At 43.1% G+C, this 18201-nt stretch overlaps 1 long non-coding RNA gene across 1 annotated transcript in view; it reads left to right on the forward strand.

Annotated features, from left to right (window-relative positions):
* LOC122172661 (uncharacterized) overlaps positions 1–17437 on the forward strand; it is a 29649-nt gene extending 12212 nt beyond the window's left edge. The window contains exons 2-3 of the long non-coding RNA XR_010598927.1: positions 11830–14067; positions 16400–17437. This is a non-coding gene — a long non-coding RNA (uncharacterized LOC122172661). The remainder of the gene's footprint in view (positions 1–11829; positions 14068–16399) is intronic.
* Positions 17438–18201: the final 764 nt, after the last annotated feature.

Here is an 18201-nt window from a genome sequence, read left to right on the forward strand (position 1 = left end):
GTAGGGAGGAGAGACCCAAAGTAAGATATAACCAGAGACAATGGAAAGTTGGAAGGTGTAAATAAATAAATCCAGGATACCAATATTTAGGTTTTTTTCTGCACATTTTTGTTATTCTTTGCTCTCAAGGCTAGCTTTCATGTATTAATCTAATGTAATTGACAGGTTACAAGTAGCCTTGCCTTCCCATATGTTTAAATGGGAGTGAATTCCACCATGGAAAAGGTTGAGAACAATTAATTTAAATTTAATTGATCTAGGCATTTCTACTATTCTCCTCACGATAGTATCTGCTCACCTAACTAATGACTCAAACCAGTTCACACTGGAGTCAGTGGGAGAGTTGTCTTTGAATGTAATGGAAACAGGGTCAAGACCTAGGAAATTAAGGACCAACATTTCAAAAGTGGCCACTAGTTTTGGGTACCTCAGTTGTTGGCTGTCCTTTGAGACACATTTTCTGTGATTTTCAGAGGTGCTGAAGATCCAGAACACCAACTGAAGTCAGTTGGAATGGAGCGTGCTGGGCACTTTTGAAAATCAGGTCCAAGCTGTAGCGTGTAAAAAAACGGGGTACACAAAATCAGGGTCCCCTTTGAAAAAATTGGCCAAAATTTCTGACTTTTTCCAGCCATGATGATAGTTTCTGTAATGTAGCAGATTACCAGTAACCCATGCTTAGAGAGAAATAGATAAATCACTTATTCCTGGGGGAATTCTGCACCACTGAGTGTGTGCAGAATTCATGTCCCCTGCAGATTTGTTTTCTTCCCTGCAGAAAAATGACTTTCTGACAGGGAAGCAAATGGAAGCTGCAACAGCAGTCACGAAGCACTCCCTAGCAGCACAGGCAGGTCGTTTCAGGCACCCAGAGCAGCTGGCAGAGGGGTAAATCACCACGGGGCTGGGTACACCCCAGCCAGTGGCTTCTATCCTGAGCCACTACTAGTCCGGCAGGGCTGAAGGCAGGAGAGGATGGGACTTCCTCTTCCCCAGCAAAGAGTGGCTGGGGCTATGTCAGACCCACTCCCAGAAACCTCCCCCAGCTGCAGGAAGCTTAGCATCCTCCTATGACGTTGCACTCTATATGATTTTATGACAGTATGCTGATGAGTATGAATATAATGTAACGAATATGCTTCATGCAAAGGTCTCTTGTAAGGTATCATTACAAAGCTTATAATCTACTGAGTGTGGTCATGCTATTTGTATAAATGTATCACTCTTGTATCTGAAACTAGAAATATGAAATAACTCTGAGGGCCTATTGTAATTATGCAAAGTGCGGGCCATTAATGGTGGTTTGGAACCTTGATGGCTCCCATCAACCAGGACAATTGACTGTGGATGGCTCTGTTTGCAGGCAGGCCTCCCTGTAAGTCAGGCTGGGAGGAATGAAGGCTTGGGGTCTTACAGTGACATGTGATCATGTCACCTGGACTGGAATCCATCTTTAACCTGGTGTTTTTCCATTGAGAAAGAGGGGTGGGAACCCAGAGAGACAAAGGATTCACGCTTCATGCAAAAGATATATAAGTGGGTGGAACAGAACAAAGGGGGCAGCCATCATAAGAAATCCCCTAGCTACCACCTGAGCTGGAACAAGGGCTGTACCAGGGAAAAAGATTGTGCCCAGACTAGGAAGGCGTTCAGTCTGTGAAAGAAACTTATTGAAACATTTCTGAGGGTGAGATTTTATCTGTATTCAGTTTTATTACTGTATTAGGCTTAGATTTGCATGTTTTATTTTATTTTACTTGGTAATTCACTTTGTTCTATCTGTTACTACTTGGAACCACTTAAATCCTACTTTCTGTATTTAATAAAATCACTTTTTATTTATTAATTAACCCACAGTATGTATTAATACTGGGGGGAGGGGGGCAAACAGCTGTACATATCTCTCTATCACTGTTATAGAGGGCGAACAATTTATGAGTTTACCCTGTATAAGGGATATAAACGGATTTATTTGGGGTTTGGACCCCATTGGGAGTTGGGCATCTGAGTGTTAAAGACAGGAACACTTAAGTTGCTTTCAGTTAAGTCTGCAGCGTTGGGGCACGTGGTTCAGACCCTGGGTCTGTGTTGGAGCAGACTGGTGTATCTGGCTCAACAAGACAGGGTGCTGAAGTCCCAAGTTGGCAGGTAAAGCAGGGGCAGAAGTAGTCTTGGCACATCAGTTGGCAGTTCCCAAGGGGTTTTCTGTGAACCAACCCGTCACATCTCCCCTGCTTCCTCAACCCATCACTCCTCATCTGTGGGGGGAGGGGTCACTGTACAGGTAGCTGCTCCCCCATCCATCCAACTCCCATGCATCTGGACCTCCCATACCCAGGCACCCCTGCCAACCTTCTTCCAGTACATCCAGAACCCCCTTAGCCCTCCATACCCAAATCCCACCCCACTGAACTTCAACCCATGCATCTGGAGACCCCCTGCACCCAGACCCTCTGCCTCTGGACCTCCACCCCCGCACCCAGACCACCCCCGACTGAGCTCCCTGCACTCAAACCCTGACGCCCCCACCCCCTGCACCACCTTGAGCCCCCACATCCAGACCCCCATGCCACTGACCTCCAACTAGCTGCACCCAGACCACCACCCCACCAAGCCCCACTCTCCCAGCACCCAGACCCTCCCGCTGAGACCCCCACACCCAGACCCCTCTGCTGAGCCCCAGCCACCTTCACCTGGAAGCCCCTGCAAAGGCCCATTGCCCCTGCACCTGAAACTCTGCCCCTAACAAGCCTCTGTGCATCCAGATCCCCTCACACCTAGGCACCCCACTTTGCTGCCTGCACCGATTGTCCCACACAGAATCCTCTCACCCCACACCTGGATCCCTCCACACTGACCCCCTCCACACTTGGATCCTGTCTGGTTGAGCCTGCTTGCCCCACACCACAGAGAGGCAGGGCCTCACAGTGTTTCTGGGGCAGGCCCAGACCTTGTGCTGTGTCAGGATTGGGTGCAGCCTCACCACTAAGTCTGTGCCCTGGGGGTGGGAGGGCTGCAGGGTGATCTCCCACCTTCATGCAGCCAGTGGTCTGTGCTCTCCTTTGCCATGCTGGAACCTCTGCATTCATTTATTGACAAATAAAACTTGCAGAATTTTAAAATATTGTGCGCAGAATTTTTAATTTTTTGGTGCAGCATGCCCTCAGGAGTAACCATTGTAGCAGCAAAGTTGTGAACTCTCTCTCTGTGGACACAGACTGGCTAACCTAGTGAGGAGGAGGGCTTTAAACTAGGTTTGACGGGGACAGGTGAGCAAAGCCCACAGGTAAGTGGTGAACATGGAGATCTGGGAGATGGGTCGGAAACGAGAGGGAGTGTGGGCTATATTGGCAGAGAGAAAGGAGGGTCAGGACAAAACTTGGAGGCAAGATCAAACCAGTATCTTAGATGCCTATATACAAATGCGAGAAGTATGGGTAATAAGCAGGAAGAACTGGAAGTGCTAATAAATAAATACAACTATGACATTGTTGGCATCACTGAAACTTGGTGGGATAATACACATGATTGGAATGTTGGTGTGGATGGGTACAGCTTGCTCAGGAAGGATAGACAGGGGGAAAAGGGAGGGGGTGTTGCCTTATATATTAAAAATGTACACACTTGGACTGAGGTGGAGATGGACACAATATTTCTTCAACAGAATTGGACATTCCAATAACCCCTAGATCCCTTTCTGCCGTACTCCTTCCTAGACAGTCTCTTCACATTCTGTATGTGTGAAACTGATTTTTCCTTCCTAAGTGGAGCACTTTGCATTTGTCTTTGTTAAACTTCATCCTGTTTAACTCAGTCCATTTCTCCAATTTGTCCAGATCATTTTGAATTATGACCCTGTCCTCCAAAGCAGTTGCAATCTCTCCCAGTTTGGAATCATCCGCAAACTTAATAAGCATACTTTCTATGCCAATATCTAAGTCGTTAATGAAGATATTGAACAGAGCCGGTCCCAAAACAGGGAGCAAACTTGTTCACCTTAGCCTCTAAGGATAGAACAAGAAGCAATGGGCTTAAACTGCAGCAAGGAGGTCTAGGTTGGACATTAGGAAAAAGTTCCTAACTGTCAGGGTGGTTAAACACTGGAATAAATTGCCTAGGGAGGTTGTGGAATCTCCATCTCTGGAGATATTTAAGAGTAGGTTAGATAAATGTCTATCAGGGATGGTCTAGATAGTGTTTGGTCCTGCCATGCGGGCAGAGGACTGGACTCGATGACCTCTCGAGGTCCCTTCCAGTCCTAGGATCTATGAATCTATGAATCTCCACACTTAGGCCAACCCATGTAAATGTTAATATTAGTAAGCACAGCAATGGATTAACAAAACTAACAATCAAAACTGTAATCGGAGCATTTATTTTCTTTTTTTTCTTTAAAAACATTGAGTGAAATCCTGGCCCTACTGAAGTCAATGGCAAAAAGCCAAACGACATCAATGGGACCAGGATTTCACCCATTGCCTTTTGTAACCTTCTTCTTTTCTCCTCACTTTCCGAGGATGGGCTCTGCCCCTCTTTCCCAAAGCAGCACTTTCTTATCATTCTGGAGGAGACTAGAAGAAGATTAGCATTTCCCTTGTCCTTCATTATTTACATTTTATTTTAATTAAAACACTTTATTTATTTCAATCTCCCTCCTCTGTAGTGACAGCAATGGGAAAATTCATTTCCCATCGAGATGATGAAGAATAGCTCCCTCTATTATTAGTCTATATTATTTGTTAGGCTCTGATTGTGTCCCCTTTATTTAAGTGCTGCACAAATTACCTACCAGAGGATTATGTAGCATTATTAAGGCCTATATCTTAGACCAATTCTTCACTGCCTTGTCCGTGGTGTAGCTATTTACATGGGTGCAAAGTAGGAGCAAAATGTTACTACCAGTATCAGTGAGTAGAGACTTCTCATTTGGTAGCATATTATATTCACTTTGCCCAAGTGTAAATGATAGGATTGCCACCCATCCGGGTTTTACCCAGTCAGTCCAGTTTTTGGCTTCTGTGTCCGAGTGCATTTAGGGTTGCCAGCTGCATGGTTTTTGACCAGAAAGTCCAGTCAAAAAGGGGACCTGGCAGTGTCCTGTCAGATGTACTGAGCAGACACAAAAAGCCTGGTTAACTTGGGGCAGAGGGAGGTGCCGGGTCATTAACCCATGCCAGCCCCTGCTCAGCTGGGACCACCTTCTACCTGCAGGCAGGCTCCTTATCAGGCTTTAGCAGCTCCCATCCCAGCCATGGAGAAGAGGGAGCCCAGTTTTTTGGGGGTGGGTGGGAAGGAAAGGAAATGATCCAGCGAGCAGTGAGGGGAGGGAGGCAGATGAGCGAGGAACAGGGGCGGGCCTTGGGGGAAGGGTGGAGAAGAGAATGGAGCCTGGAGAAGAGGCAGATAAGGGTCAGGGCCTTGAATGAAGAGGTGGAGCAGGGGCGGGGCCTTGAGGGAAGAGGCGGTACATGAGTGGGGCCTTGAGGAGAGAGGCAGGGTAAGGGGCAGGGCCTCAGGCTTTGTACTTGTGAATGTATGTGTGATCACTATCTTTGGTCTTCATGTGTTCCTAGAGTCTCTAAATCTGAGACAAGTAGCAGAGGTGATTTTTCACTCTGTTGAACTTTCAACTGTAGCAACCAGAGCCAAACCCATGATGGTTAAAGATAACATCACTAAATCTATTCTAAATAAAATAAAAGGCTACAAGGGGGGAGAAAGCAAGGAGGAACAGATTTGTAAGGATATTTAGGCACCTAAGAATGCAGATAGGCATCTAGTGGGATTTTCAAAAGTGCCAGGTGCCTAACTCCCACTAATTTTCTGGCTTTTTTGGGGGTCTGTGTGATATAGTCATGCCCAACGTTCCCTTGATGTTCCAACTTTCTACGGTATATTTACTTTCTTTTGTGTGGTTTTGACGAGAGCTTATTAAAAGGCTGCCACATTCTACCCCATAGGCAGCTGCATTTCAATACTGGATATATACTGCAATCAGCATATAGAGGTTGTTAAGTGTTTGGGGATTGTTGGATGAAAGGTGCTAATATAAATATTAGTAAATGAAAACCACTCGTCTCAGACATGACTGAAGTAGTTGTATGCATACTTTTGAATGTTAGTGAGAAATCATACTAAAAACAATAAACAGAATTATCAAAAACTCTTAATTAGCAAATGAAACTACAAGCCAACAATTCAAATGATATATATAATACACCACCACACAGTGCAGCAATTTATGTTTATTACATTTCTGAAATTATTGCTGTACATGGAAGGGTAGTAAATAATTAATAGAACATTGGTTGGTTATTAATTAGGCCACAATCTTAACCATGTTTATAGCCCACCATGCCAGTAAGGCCTTATCTACACTTACCCTTTTCCCGCCATTGGTCTAGCACAGCTGTTCTCAAACTGTGGGTTGGGACCCCAAAGTGGGTCTTGACCCTGTTTTAACGGGGCCATAAAGGCTGGCTTAGACTTGCTGGAGCCCGAGGGCTTCAGCCCTTGGTGATGGGGTTCAGGTTGCAGGCCCCCTGCCTGGGGCTGAAATCCTTGGGCTTTGGCCCTCCCACCCCGGGGCAGCAAGGACTGGGGGGGCTCAGGCTTCAGTCCCCCCTCCTAGGGCCACATAGTAATTTTTGTTGTCAGAAGGGGGTTACGGTGCAATGAAGTCTAGCAATAATACAGCCCCACTGATAGTAGCAGTGGTGGAAACACTAGTTAGACCAGGCATAGGTATTATTACTACTACACCTCTACCCTGATATAACGTGACCCGATATAACATGGGTTCGCATATAGCGCGGTAACCCTGGTGCTCCAGCAGCGGGGTTCGGGCAGCGTTTTAAAGGGCCTGGAGCTCCGGCTGCTGCGGGGAGCCCCGGGCCCTTTAAATCACCGCTGGATCCCTGCCGCTGCTATCCTGAAGCTGCGGCAGTGGGGCTTGGCCGGCGATTTAAAGGGCCTGGGCTCCCTGCGGCCGGAGCCCCGGGCTCTTTAAATCACCACTGGAGCCCTGCCGCTGCTACCCCGATATAATGGGGTTTCACCTGTAACGCAGTAGGGATTTTTGGCTCCTGAGGACCGTGTTATATCGGGGTAGAGGGGTATGTAGTCTAAACCTAGTGTGGAGTATTGTGCTGCTCTCTTGAATAGTGTAGAATCTGGATGTATTTTTTACAGCCTTCCTTTAGAGATCGTTTTAATGCACACATCAACAAACAGCATATAAAATTAATGTCCACCAAGGGCTTTCAGCAAATAGTAAGGCAGATTTAGCTAAATTACAGTACATCTCTTGTTATTATGTTACAGTGATAGGCATTAAAAAGGGAACATTTTTCTTACTGTGTGTATCTCATCACAACATTGCAGTCAAAAATACGAAAATATCACAGCTTCTCATATTACAATAATATGTCTTTTTCTTTTGGTGGTGACCTACAAAGTGGAAAAAAAACTGTGTGTGTCCAAAGGTTTGGATTTTTAAAAAATCTGCTTATTGTTTACATTAGAGATCCAGGTCTTATCTACCATGAGCTTTGTGCTGCACTGTTACATAAATCTAGATAGTTCCTGCCCCCAGAGAACTTGTTCTTCACTGAAATACTCCAAGATTACATTTTCAAAGTGCCCACTGAAAGTCTCAGTTTTTGGTGCTCAACTCGAAGCACATAAATGGTCCCAAAATCATTTACCACTCTTGAAAATGTAAGCCCACGTTTCTAATAGTAGGTCATTAAACAATAAACCAGTAACATGGAGCCTATTTATTACAGTGTCACTAGTTTCAGTGCTGCTACAGATAAAGTTTTGCCAGCACTTCCACTTTAATCTCTGTTTGTCATTAGTTTATATAACACAGCTGTAAATATTTTCTCTGGTTGAAACTTGACATTTCAGGGAAGAAATTGTAAAAGAGTAGCTTGGCTATTTTTGAACAATATAAGACTAATGAAGCTGGGAGTTTTGCATGTAAAATGTTTGCTTAACTCAGTGATGGTTTTTATTTAAATAGAGAAAAAACACAAAGCACACTGGACAGAAGTCTGCAATTAAACAAAATGCCATTTTAATGAAATTGAAAGAGGATAATTAGTCACGATTTTGCTGACATGTTCTCTGTGGTTTTTACGTTGTAAATATGGATCAGATCCATTAACAATGGGAACATCCACTGACATGAATCTGTGTCCTTGTGGATCAAAGACCTTATCCAAAGCCCATTGTGGTTAATGAAATGCTTTCCATTGATTTCAGTGGGCATTGGATCAGGCTGCAAATCTTGGTCTGATTGAAATCAATGGGAGTTTTTCCATTGATTTCTGTGGACTCCAGATTTGGCCCGGTATCTTTAATGCCTTTTGTCCCACTTTTGAGGCAGCTGTTCAGAGCCCATTTCTGAGGGCAGCTGGAGTTGGGACTGAGAGAACATCTGGGTAGCAGCTCAGAGAGTGTCTCCATGTCCTGGATGGTTTACCAGTGTTTGTTTGTTTGTTTTTGAAGCCAAGTTATGAATCTTCCTATTAATCTGAGCTGTCTGTTCTACCACAGTATCATCCCTGTTTCTGCTGAGACTGCAGAGGCCACACCATGACACAAAAGCACTGTACTCATCAGCCTGATCTACTGCAGAAAAATCTTCTGTTGCTGACAACAGATGTCAGCACAAGTCTCAGTGCTGCTTCAGCTGCACACAGTTCGTTTGAGAATGAAGTCCAAGAGGAAAGGGCTGGACATGGCTTGTTCCAGTCTTCACTTGCATTTAAACCATGTACATCTGACCCAATGCCGAACCTGTTGCTAATACCCATTCTAGTGTAGACCAGGACACAAATAATGTCTGTGAATTAACATAACCTGCCTTTTAGGAATCTGGAGCCATATTCAGGGGCCAGAAACTCTCATTTACTTATGTCCCTAAATTGGGATCTTGGTGCCAAATATCAAATGCATTCAAAAATGTTGGCCTTGAACTGTATGGGGTCAGTCTTGTGAAACGATGATTCCTACTTTAGTCAGTGGAGACTCAGGGCGCTCAGCACCTTTAATGGGAGTTAGGCACCTACATACCTTTCAGGATCTCAGCCAAGTTCAGTATGGGCTAAATGGTGGTCATATTTATGTCAAGGGGAGTTTTGACACTGACTTCAATGGAACCAGTATTGGGCCATCTGTGTATTTCCATCTGTAAAATGTGGATAATAATATTTACTTACTTCCCAGGGATGTTGTGAAGATTAATTAGTTAATGTTTGTAAAGTGCTATAGTCTTTAAGTGTTTAGAATTATTACATTGGCTGGGGGAATGGACTAGATGTCCTAACTGGTATCGTATGAGTCAATGAAGTTATATAATTACATGGTACATCTGTGCAAGTGCATCATACTTGCCGTACACAAACTACATTCTCACATATTTACTAGGGATGGGTGAACTGGCTCAACTAAAGTAAGAAGAGGCACAAACCTTTGGCTATGACTCAAGTCTAACAGCGTCTAAATCTTACAGCTGTCTGTGCTCTAGCACTTCCTGGCATAGGTTATTCTGGAAATATTAATTAATGAATTGGCCCAATTGAGGAAATATTGAAAATCATTGAAAGAAACATATTTTTGTGAGATTTTCAACCCAATTTCTAGGCTACAGTGGCTGCAATGCTTCCCTTCCTGCATCAAACGACGTGGGGAGTGTATGATTCCTTCCAGAATTGTACAGCCTGTTGAGATTTGCTGGCACAGAGTATTATTTTCAAAATAACTAGAAATATAAATAGCTACATTCTAGATCCTGCTCTCATTTACATCCATGTAATCCACTGACTCCATTGGGGTTGCATGAATTCACAGAACTGGGTCCAATGTTCACATTCTGGGTTCCAGTCTGCTCTGAAATCCCGTGTAGGTTCACATTACTATCAGTGCTGAAAAGTATTCTAAAGACAACTGTAGAAGAGTAAGCTTGAGTCATTAGAGTGGAGGACTACAAGTCTGGAGATATTGGTTTTCTTCCCCATTCTGCTACTTTCACACTGTGTGACTTTAGGCAAGTCACTTTGCCTCTCTGAGATTCAGTTTCTTCATCGCTAAATTGAGGATAATAATACTTGCCCATAGTTGTAAAGTGATTTGAGATCCTTGGATGAAAGTGGAAGATTATTATAAATCCATTTTAGTGGCACAATAGCAAATACTTCTAGATCCCTGGTTATGCATGCTTTGTGTATAATTATTATTTAGTGTTTATATTGCAGTACTGTTCAAAATGTGTTAAACATTGTATGAACATATAGGAAGATACAGTCCCTGCCCCAAATATAATCTAAAAACACACAGAAGGAAATGAAGGGCAGGGGGAATTGCTTGGATATAGTACCCAAGCAAAGTGTTCATGCTGATGGCAATCACGTGTGTGTGTGTATACACATACGCACATCCATTTCTATATATTTGTTAGTCCTAGCTTTAATTAATTTCACTATTTGTTTTAAACTGGGTTTAAGAGGTTAGGGGGCTCACTGGTGTGGAAATGAAGGAGAGTAAGAGATTGTGGGACTAACAGAGGGGAGTGAGCAAAGAGAGAGGAAAACAGAGGGAGAGGGAGGTAAAAAGGAGCAAGAGGATGTGAGAGAGAAAGAAAGAGAAACATGCATAGATGGAGGGTGTGAGGTGGAGGAACTGAAAGGTTGCCATGTTAAGAGAAGAGCAGGGTATAGCAGGACCAATAACCAATGGCAATAAAGGAATAGATTAAAAAAAAACCCCAGAGTCAATGTCTCATACCAGGTTGCATGTGAAGGTCAGGAGGCTGTGAAGACTCCTTCTAGCTGTTGCTCGTGCTCTCAATATGCAACAGAAGTCCACTAGGTCTGGTGTGGGAAATCAGGAGTCTGGAAGGTCCTCATTTATCCCCTGTGCCCTCGATTTTAGTTCAGATTCAACTCAAATCTTCATTCACTGTTGGTTTTACTTCTTCACAGTGGTGTTAGTTAAGGAGGGAGCATCTACTTTAACTTGGAATTTCTTGGATTCTGCCCATTTGTATCGCAGCTGTAATGCTCTTTAAACACATTACTGTGTGTGTTTTGTATTAGTTTGTTTTAGTGTTGTTTATACCCAATTGTGCTGCACTACATTGGCCCATGATGTACTGTTTGCCAGTGTTTCCAACTCTTGCAATTGCTTCACAAGTCTCATGATATTTGGTGTTTTTCTTAAAGCCCTGGCTCTCTGGGAATCATGTGATTACATGAGAATATCAACTTTAAAAAAAAAAGTATAAGTTTTTAGCCCTTAAGGTGGCAAAGAGAAGCTTGAAAATCTGACTGGTGTGCACCCTAAAGGCTCAAATACTGGAAAGCAAATAAAAAGAACTCAAAATTAATTATTTTTGTAAAATCCCATGACTTTTTGAGCTTGACTCATGATATTTGAATGTTTGGGGTTGGCAAGGCTCATAATATTAGAGTTTTTTCCTTCTTTTTTGTATGGCAACTTGAAAAGCAACATTAAAAGTCCATGTCCAAGTTTGTTATCTCCTCTATGGCTTTTGGTGACATGGAATGAATCAAGGCTGTCTCCCTGGAGAAGGATTTTAGAGGGCAGCAGTTCACTAGATGTTCCATGGTTTGGATGTCTTCTCCACATTCACATAGCAGGCTGTCCTTCATTTGCCATTGTGAGTAGGTAACTGCAATGCCTATGTGAGATTCTGATGCAATTTGCTGTGATTCTTATCTTACATAATGTGGGAAAGTCAGCTGGTTGGATTGTAGGATCTATAATCAGGTCCTGATTCTTGACCCCTCTGTTTTTCCACAGAATCCACCACTTGTCTTTTGATGACAGGCTGCTGACCAGAAAGAGTTCCTGGACTTAAGATGGCATCTAGGAGATGACTGGAGATCTGCATAGATAGGCAAATATGGGTTCATTATCACGCAATCCTATTCTCATATTATTACTACTTCTCTTCAGAGGAATGGATAAAAGAGTTATGAAAACTATAAAAGTAAAAATGCACAAAACTTTCCCATCATACACCAGCCGCAGCAAATCAATGTCTGCTCTGAATTTATTGCAGCATCCCTAAGCAGATTGAATGGCAAAATGGTACTATTACTCCTGGTTATAAACTGGCTGTATAAGATCTGTTATAAATACCCCATTATATAACATGCTGTACAGTACAACACCTACTATCTTAATGTCATTCAATTCTTTGGTTTTAAAAATAGTACTTTCAGCAGAAAAAAAAATCCAGTCTGACATCTGGAAGGAAATATAGGAAGGAAATAACTTCAAGAGGCTCAACTAATAATGGGTTATGATGTTATACTTCAGGGAATCATTAGGAGTTGTCCTGAAGTTTAGATTAAAATTACCCTGATCTATTAAAATATTGGGTTAGGTTCTGGTCCCTGTTCCAGCTCCTTTGCATGACTTTGGAGGAACAAAGGGGCCAGAAAGCTGCCCTTATGGGGCAACTGAGTGCTACCCTAGGGCAAGGGAATCAGGGTCAGCAGTCATCTCTGTGCTACCACCTCCTAGACCCCTCAGTGCAAGGGGTGTGTCAGCGATGGGAGGAGTATGACCAGAGCATGTTGCACTCCAGTGATCTCTGCCCAGTGTAAAGGACCTTAGGGGACTTTACCAGCTAGCAAAATTTAGGGCTTGAATTTAAGTTGAATTGATTTAATTTAAATCAGTTACAGTGATGCAAACCCCATGTGTGGATACACTTACATCGTTTAAACCTGCCTTACATCATTTTAGCTTGATAGATTAGAAACCCTACAATGGATAGTTCTGGATAGGAATGTCCAAACACACAGCTGTACCACTTCAACTCTTTTGGTTTAAAAATTACAATTTTGGTTAAATTGGTGCATGTTTATGTGTAGAGCAGTTTGGGAGCTGCTCTAAGTTACACTGGGGATCCAGTCCCCACCAGCCTTGGGAATCAGGGTAGTGCAAACGAGGCTTAAAGCTACTCTTGCCTCCCCCTCCCCTCAGCTGCACTGAGTGGAACACTGGCCCAGCTGAGGCTCTGGCCCATTTTGTATTAAATGCTAAAAAGTAGGTCAAGTTAATCGTCATCTCCATTTAAATTGAACGAAGAAAAACTGCTTTTAACGAAGTATGAAAGTCTTCTATCCCCATATTTTGTTCTGTGACAGAAATTCTGGACTCTGCCACATGAGAGTACACTGCTGTGACATTTACTAAATGGGGTAAATGAAATAAAATCAGAAATAACTAATCCACACCATTTCAACAGAGACAAACTAGTTCAGCACACTGTGTGTCTGCAAAGCAGTACAAACAAGGATTTCCTCACAGGTGGAAACAATGAATCAGCTCTGCAAAGGTAATTTTAAATTATGATATAAATAACTGGGTATGCATATGTGTAAACACAGCCAACTCAGAATACCATACATGTGATTATAGAGACTAAAATGTGTGCATTTCAAGGTACACCTCGACCCCGATATAACGCGACCCGATATAACACAAATTTGGATATAACGTGGTAAAGCAGCGCTCTGGGGGGGGGGCTGCGCACTCCGGCGGATCAAAGCAAGTTTAATATAACGCAGTTTTACCTATAACGTGGTAAGATTTTTTGGCTCCCACAGACAGCGTTATATCGGGGTAGAGGTGTATAAGTTATTTAATCAGCTCTAACAATTACTTGAGGCTGTAAATTGATGAGTGTCTATACAGCTCTTCAGTGGTCTGATTGGCTTATACATTTTTAGCTGAAAGCAAAACCTTTCCCTAGGTGAGACATATGTTACTTGATGAGTTAATTTATACTTAATCTCTTTGATCAGTTTGGCATTTTTTTTGTAGCCAGCATTTGCTATATCAGGCATATTATGTATGGTGGCCAATAATATCCTGTGGATCCTCTGTCCTTCATATCTTGGTCTTATCTAACCTTGTTTTGGTCAGGTCTTACTTCCTTTACTTCTCCAGATTGGTCTAGCCAGGGGAACTTCTCAGGCCTACCGAATCAAGGCAGTCTGGACTGGAGTCCTTTGGAATGATCAGGTACACCTCTTGAGTGGTGGAGGGTCTGTAAAGCTTGTTAAGTCAAGAATACGATCCTTAATATGTTTTTTTCGATAGTCAGTCACTATCTTTCACTGGAATGCTAACATAGGAATTGCCATGTTGGTTCAAACCAGTGGTTTATCTAATCTGGTACCCTTTCTAGGACAATGACCAATACCACATATGTCACAGGAAGGTGCAAGGAACCCTGTGATGGACAATTATGGAATTACCTTTTTGTAGTAGTTGGCTTATACCCTGAAGCATGAGCATTTATATTCCTTACCAATTTCTGTTCTATATAACTACGCTTCCCCTTACCTGTATAGCTGTTAAACTAGTAAGCATAAGTTTCCTGCCTTTTTTATGTATATACTGTAGCAAAGCCATGAAGCCAAGGGTGGAGGGGAAGGGAAACTGCTGTACTCTTCTGCAAAAAGAACAGGAGTACTTGTGGCACCTTAGAGACTAACAAATGTATTAGAGCATAAGCTTTCGTGGACTACAGCCCACTTCTTCGGATGCATCCGAAGAAGTGGGCTGTAGTCCACGAAAGCTTATGCTCTAATACATTTGTTAGTCTCTAAGGTGCCACAAGTACTCCTGTTCTTTTTGCAGATACAGACTAACACGGCTTCTACTCTGAATGCTGTACTCTTCTGTATTTAGTTAATCTTCTGATCACCTGTTACGTTTTGTATCTGACTAGCATTGACTATAAGACCCTCAAGAAAGGGACTGTCTTTCTCTCTGTCTGTATAACACTGAGTACACTATTGGTTTTAAACACTGACATCTCATTAATACCTGCTCGCCTTCCATTAATGGTGGCTAATAGTTCACAGCTCATGTGCTCCATATATTTTAACATTGTTTTCTGACAAGCTAATTTTCAGGCCTGGCTCCAGCTTACCAGTTACAGAGTTTCTGCCTGTCCCCTCTGATGACGTCCCTTGCCTTACTAGCACTTAACTCATAAACATTCCCTCTCCTCTTGCCTTTAGACTTCTAGGGTCCCTGCATAGCCCTTATCTTTTTCTTTACAGATCATTATTAATTTTCTAATAAATGGCACCTCCTAAGGGCTAGATGGTGAGGGCACTATCCTACAACTTAGGAGACAGTAGGTCAAATCCTTATTCTATCGCAGACTTCCTCTGTGACCTTACATAAGACACATAAGCTTTGCTGTGCCTTAGTTCCCCATCTGTAAAATGGGGATAATAGTACTTCCTATCTCACGGGGGTATTGTGAAGATTATGGAGACCACATAAGTACCTGAGATAGATAGTGTAATTAGTGCTGCTTAGCTAGGACAAGATAATCAAGAAGGCTGAAAACAGAAAAATGGACAGTATTGAGGCACAAACCATTGGATAGGCTTCCATGTCCCTTTCAGGGGGATAACTCAGTGGTCTAAGTGTCAGGTTACAGATTCAAATCTTTGAGGGTCAGCTAAACCTTTTATTCTTCTCAGAGAGACAAAACGGAGTATCACAGAGTGCACTGTCTGAGGGTATTTTGAATGAAACCTGCAGAGGTGAGGTCCTGCCTGCTCTTCAAGTTCTATTCCGTAAAGTTACTCCACAGGGCAATGTGGCGTGTTGCATTTATTGTCTCTCATTGATTCCATAGCAAATTTGTTCTGATAACAAGTACAAATGTGTATTTTCTAATGGCCAGGCCTGCCAATTCAGTCTACGATCAGATGTGAAAGGCACACTGGGCTTTTTCTGGCTCACCCATCATCAACACTAAATATTGTGCAGCAGAAACTTACAATTCTATAGATGATGCAGAAGCCAGAATATAAGTCAGCTCACACTTTCTTGGCTGTGCAATTTCTTCCAAGTTAGCAGGAATAAAAAGCAGCAAAAACTTATGTAATCACTAAACTCATCAGCTGTGAGTCACATCCCGGGAGCAGGTCTATTGACTAAGAAGATACCATGTATCCACAGTCACTTTTCAGAGTAAAAGAGCACTTTAAAGATACTGACACACTTTTTGTGAGAAGGGGTTTGTTTTGGTGTCCTTGGCCAAAAATATCCCCTTTCCTTATTCTTTCATGACCAATATATGCCAGCTGGCGGTCACCCTCCATTCCAGAGATGTCTGTATTTCAGTGCTGTTGTTTATATAAAGTTTGTGAAGTGATTTAGGATCCTTTGGGATGAAATGTGCATTGTCCTGGTCCAATGATTCTTTAATTAGTTATACACAGAGATGGAGAAAGGCCCACTTCAGAATATCTCATAGCCTAGTGGTTGAAGTGTTCACCTGAGAGAAGGGTGGCCTCTCCCCATTTGAATCCTTTCTCCCTTTCAGACAGAGTGAAGAATTGAACTTGGGGTTCTCACCTCCCAGTGAGTGTCCTAACCAGTGGACTAAAAGTTATAAGCTGGGTGGCGGTGGCTCCTCTTCTGTCCAGATTCTGAATGGGAGTCATTCTGGTAAGTGGCCTCTGAGCATGCCTATTGAATCAGACACCACCAGTGAAACAGGAGTTCTCCTGCTTTATGCATCGCACTGGGGCTTGGGCATCTGGATGCCTAACGTGCGGCAGAAGTGCACATGTCCAGGGGCAGAAACATAGGTGCTTAGGGAACTTTTATAGTGACCATGTAGGTGTGGAGTGAGTTTAGGCACCTACAGGGTTAGGCAGCAGCTAAGCAGGGGGGTTGTGAATACTAGTGGTGTCTAAATGTTGGACTCAGGTGCCTAAAGTGACAGTTAGGTACCTAAATCCCTTTATGAATCTAGTCCTAATTCTAGTAATATTAATAATCATAACTTCTTTCTTTCTGGACTTAGGTCAAGTGTTCCTACAACTGGGGCTAATGGACAAATTCACCACTTCCATAAGTAGATATAGCCTCACTGACTTCAGCAGAATTGGGCTTTCTTTCATGAGAAGGAAATTTGGTCCATTGTGTTTACTTATGGTTATTTATTTTGACTTACTAAGTGCCTCTCAGAGCCTCTAAGCACTGTACACTGTTAGAACTAGCCAGTACAAAATGAAACATTCACAACATAGGTAGCAAGTGACCCATGCAATGTATTTTATTTGCTTGTCTGAATAATAAAAATCCCCTCTACATTTACACACAGTAGCTCTTAAATCACTCAACTCCCAAATGCCTAGGACAATAGATGAGCTTTGCAGACAAATCTGGGTTCTGGCAGACCAGTAATGTGGAGGGGCAAATTGTAGAGGCAAGGACCACACTTATAAAATGTACCCGCAGCAGCCCCTTTCCTTTTCAATTGGGGCTCACGCATTTCTGCTGACTGCAGTGGGGATGATATCACATGGCAAGAGAGTTCTCTTAGGGATAATACACACACACACACACACACACACACACACACACACACACACACACACACACACACACACACACACACAGAAAAATGAAATGTGTAAAAACAGTGGGTTGGCTAATCCTTGTGCCACAGGATCAGCTGAAGCTGAAATTTCACTAGTACCCATTCTCCTCCTGAGCGCAAAGAAACACCATGCTACCATTTGTAATTTTATAAACAGGAATATTAAAAGCCTTTCAGCTTTGCTTCCTGCAGGTGATTCTACCCAGATAAATATCACTGCCTGTTGGAGCAGCAATGGGAGGAAAAAATGAAAGGGAATTTCTTTTTTCCAAGACACACTGAGCCTTGAAATGTATTCAGGTTCAAAATGTGCAACAGGAGCAGCACATTTTCTCTAAAGCTGCTTCTTTTGTGAGTGCCTCCCACTGGCACTGTGACAAGCCAGAGCAGCAGTGCGGGGAGAAACACTCAATAGGATTTCCTTGTCGGAACAGAGGCAGGAGGCAAAAAATGAAAGAACTGTGGGCACTTGCTCTTGGGCAAGGAAAATTAACACCGGAAGAATCAGACTGATGCCCCAAATGTGCCAGGTGACAGATGCTGAAAATGGGATATTTTCTACGTTACAATATATAGCAGGGGTGGGCAAACTTTTTGGCCCGAGGTTGCAAACCTGTATGGAGGGCTGGGTAGGGAAGGGTGTGCCTCCCCAAACAGCCTGGCCCCCACCCCCTATCTGCCCCCTCCCACTTCCCGCCCCCTGACTACCCCCCACAGAATCCCCAACCCATCCAACC

Source organism: Chrysemys picta, chromosome 2, assembly GCF_011386835.1.
Source record: "Chrysemys picta bellii isolate R12L10 chromosome 2, ASM1138683v2, whole genome shotgun sequence".
Lineage (NCBI taxonomy): Eukaryota > Metazoa > Chordata > Testudines > Emydidae > Chrysemys > Chrysemys picta.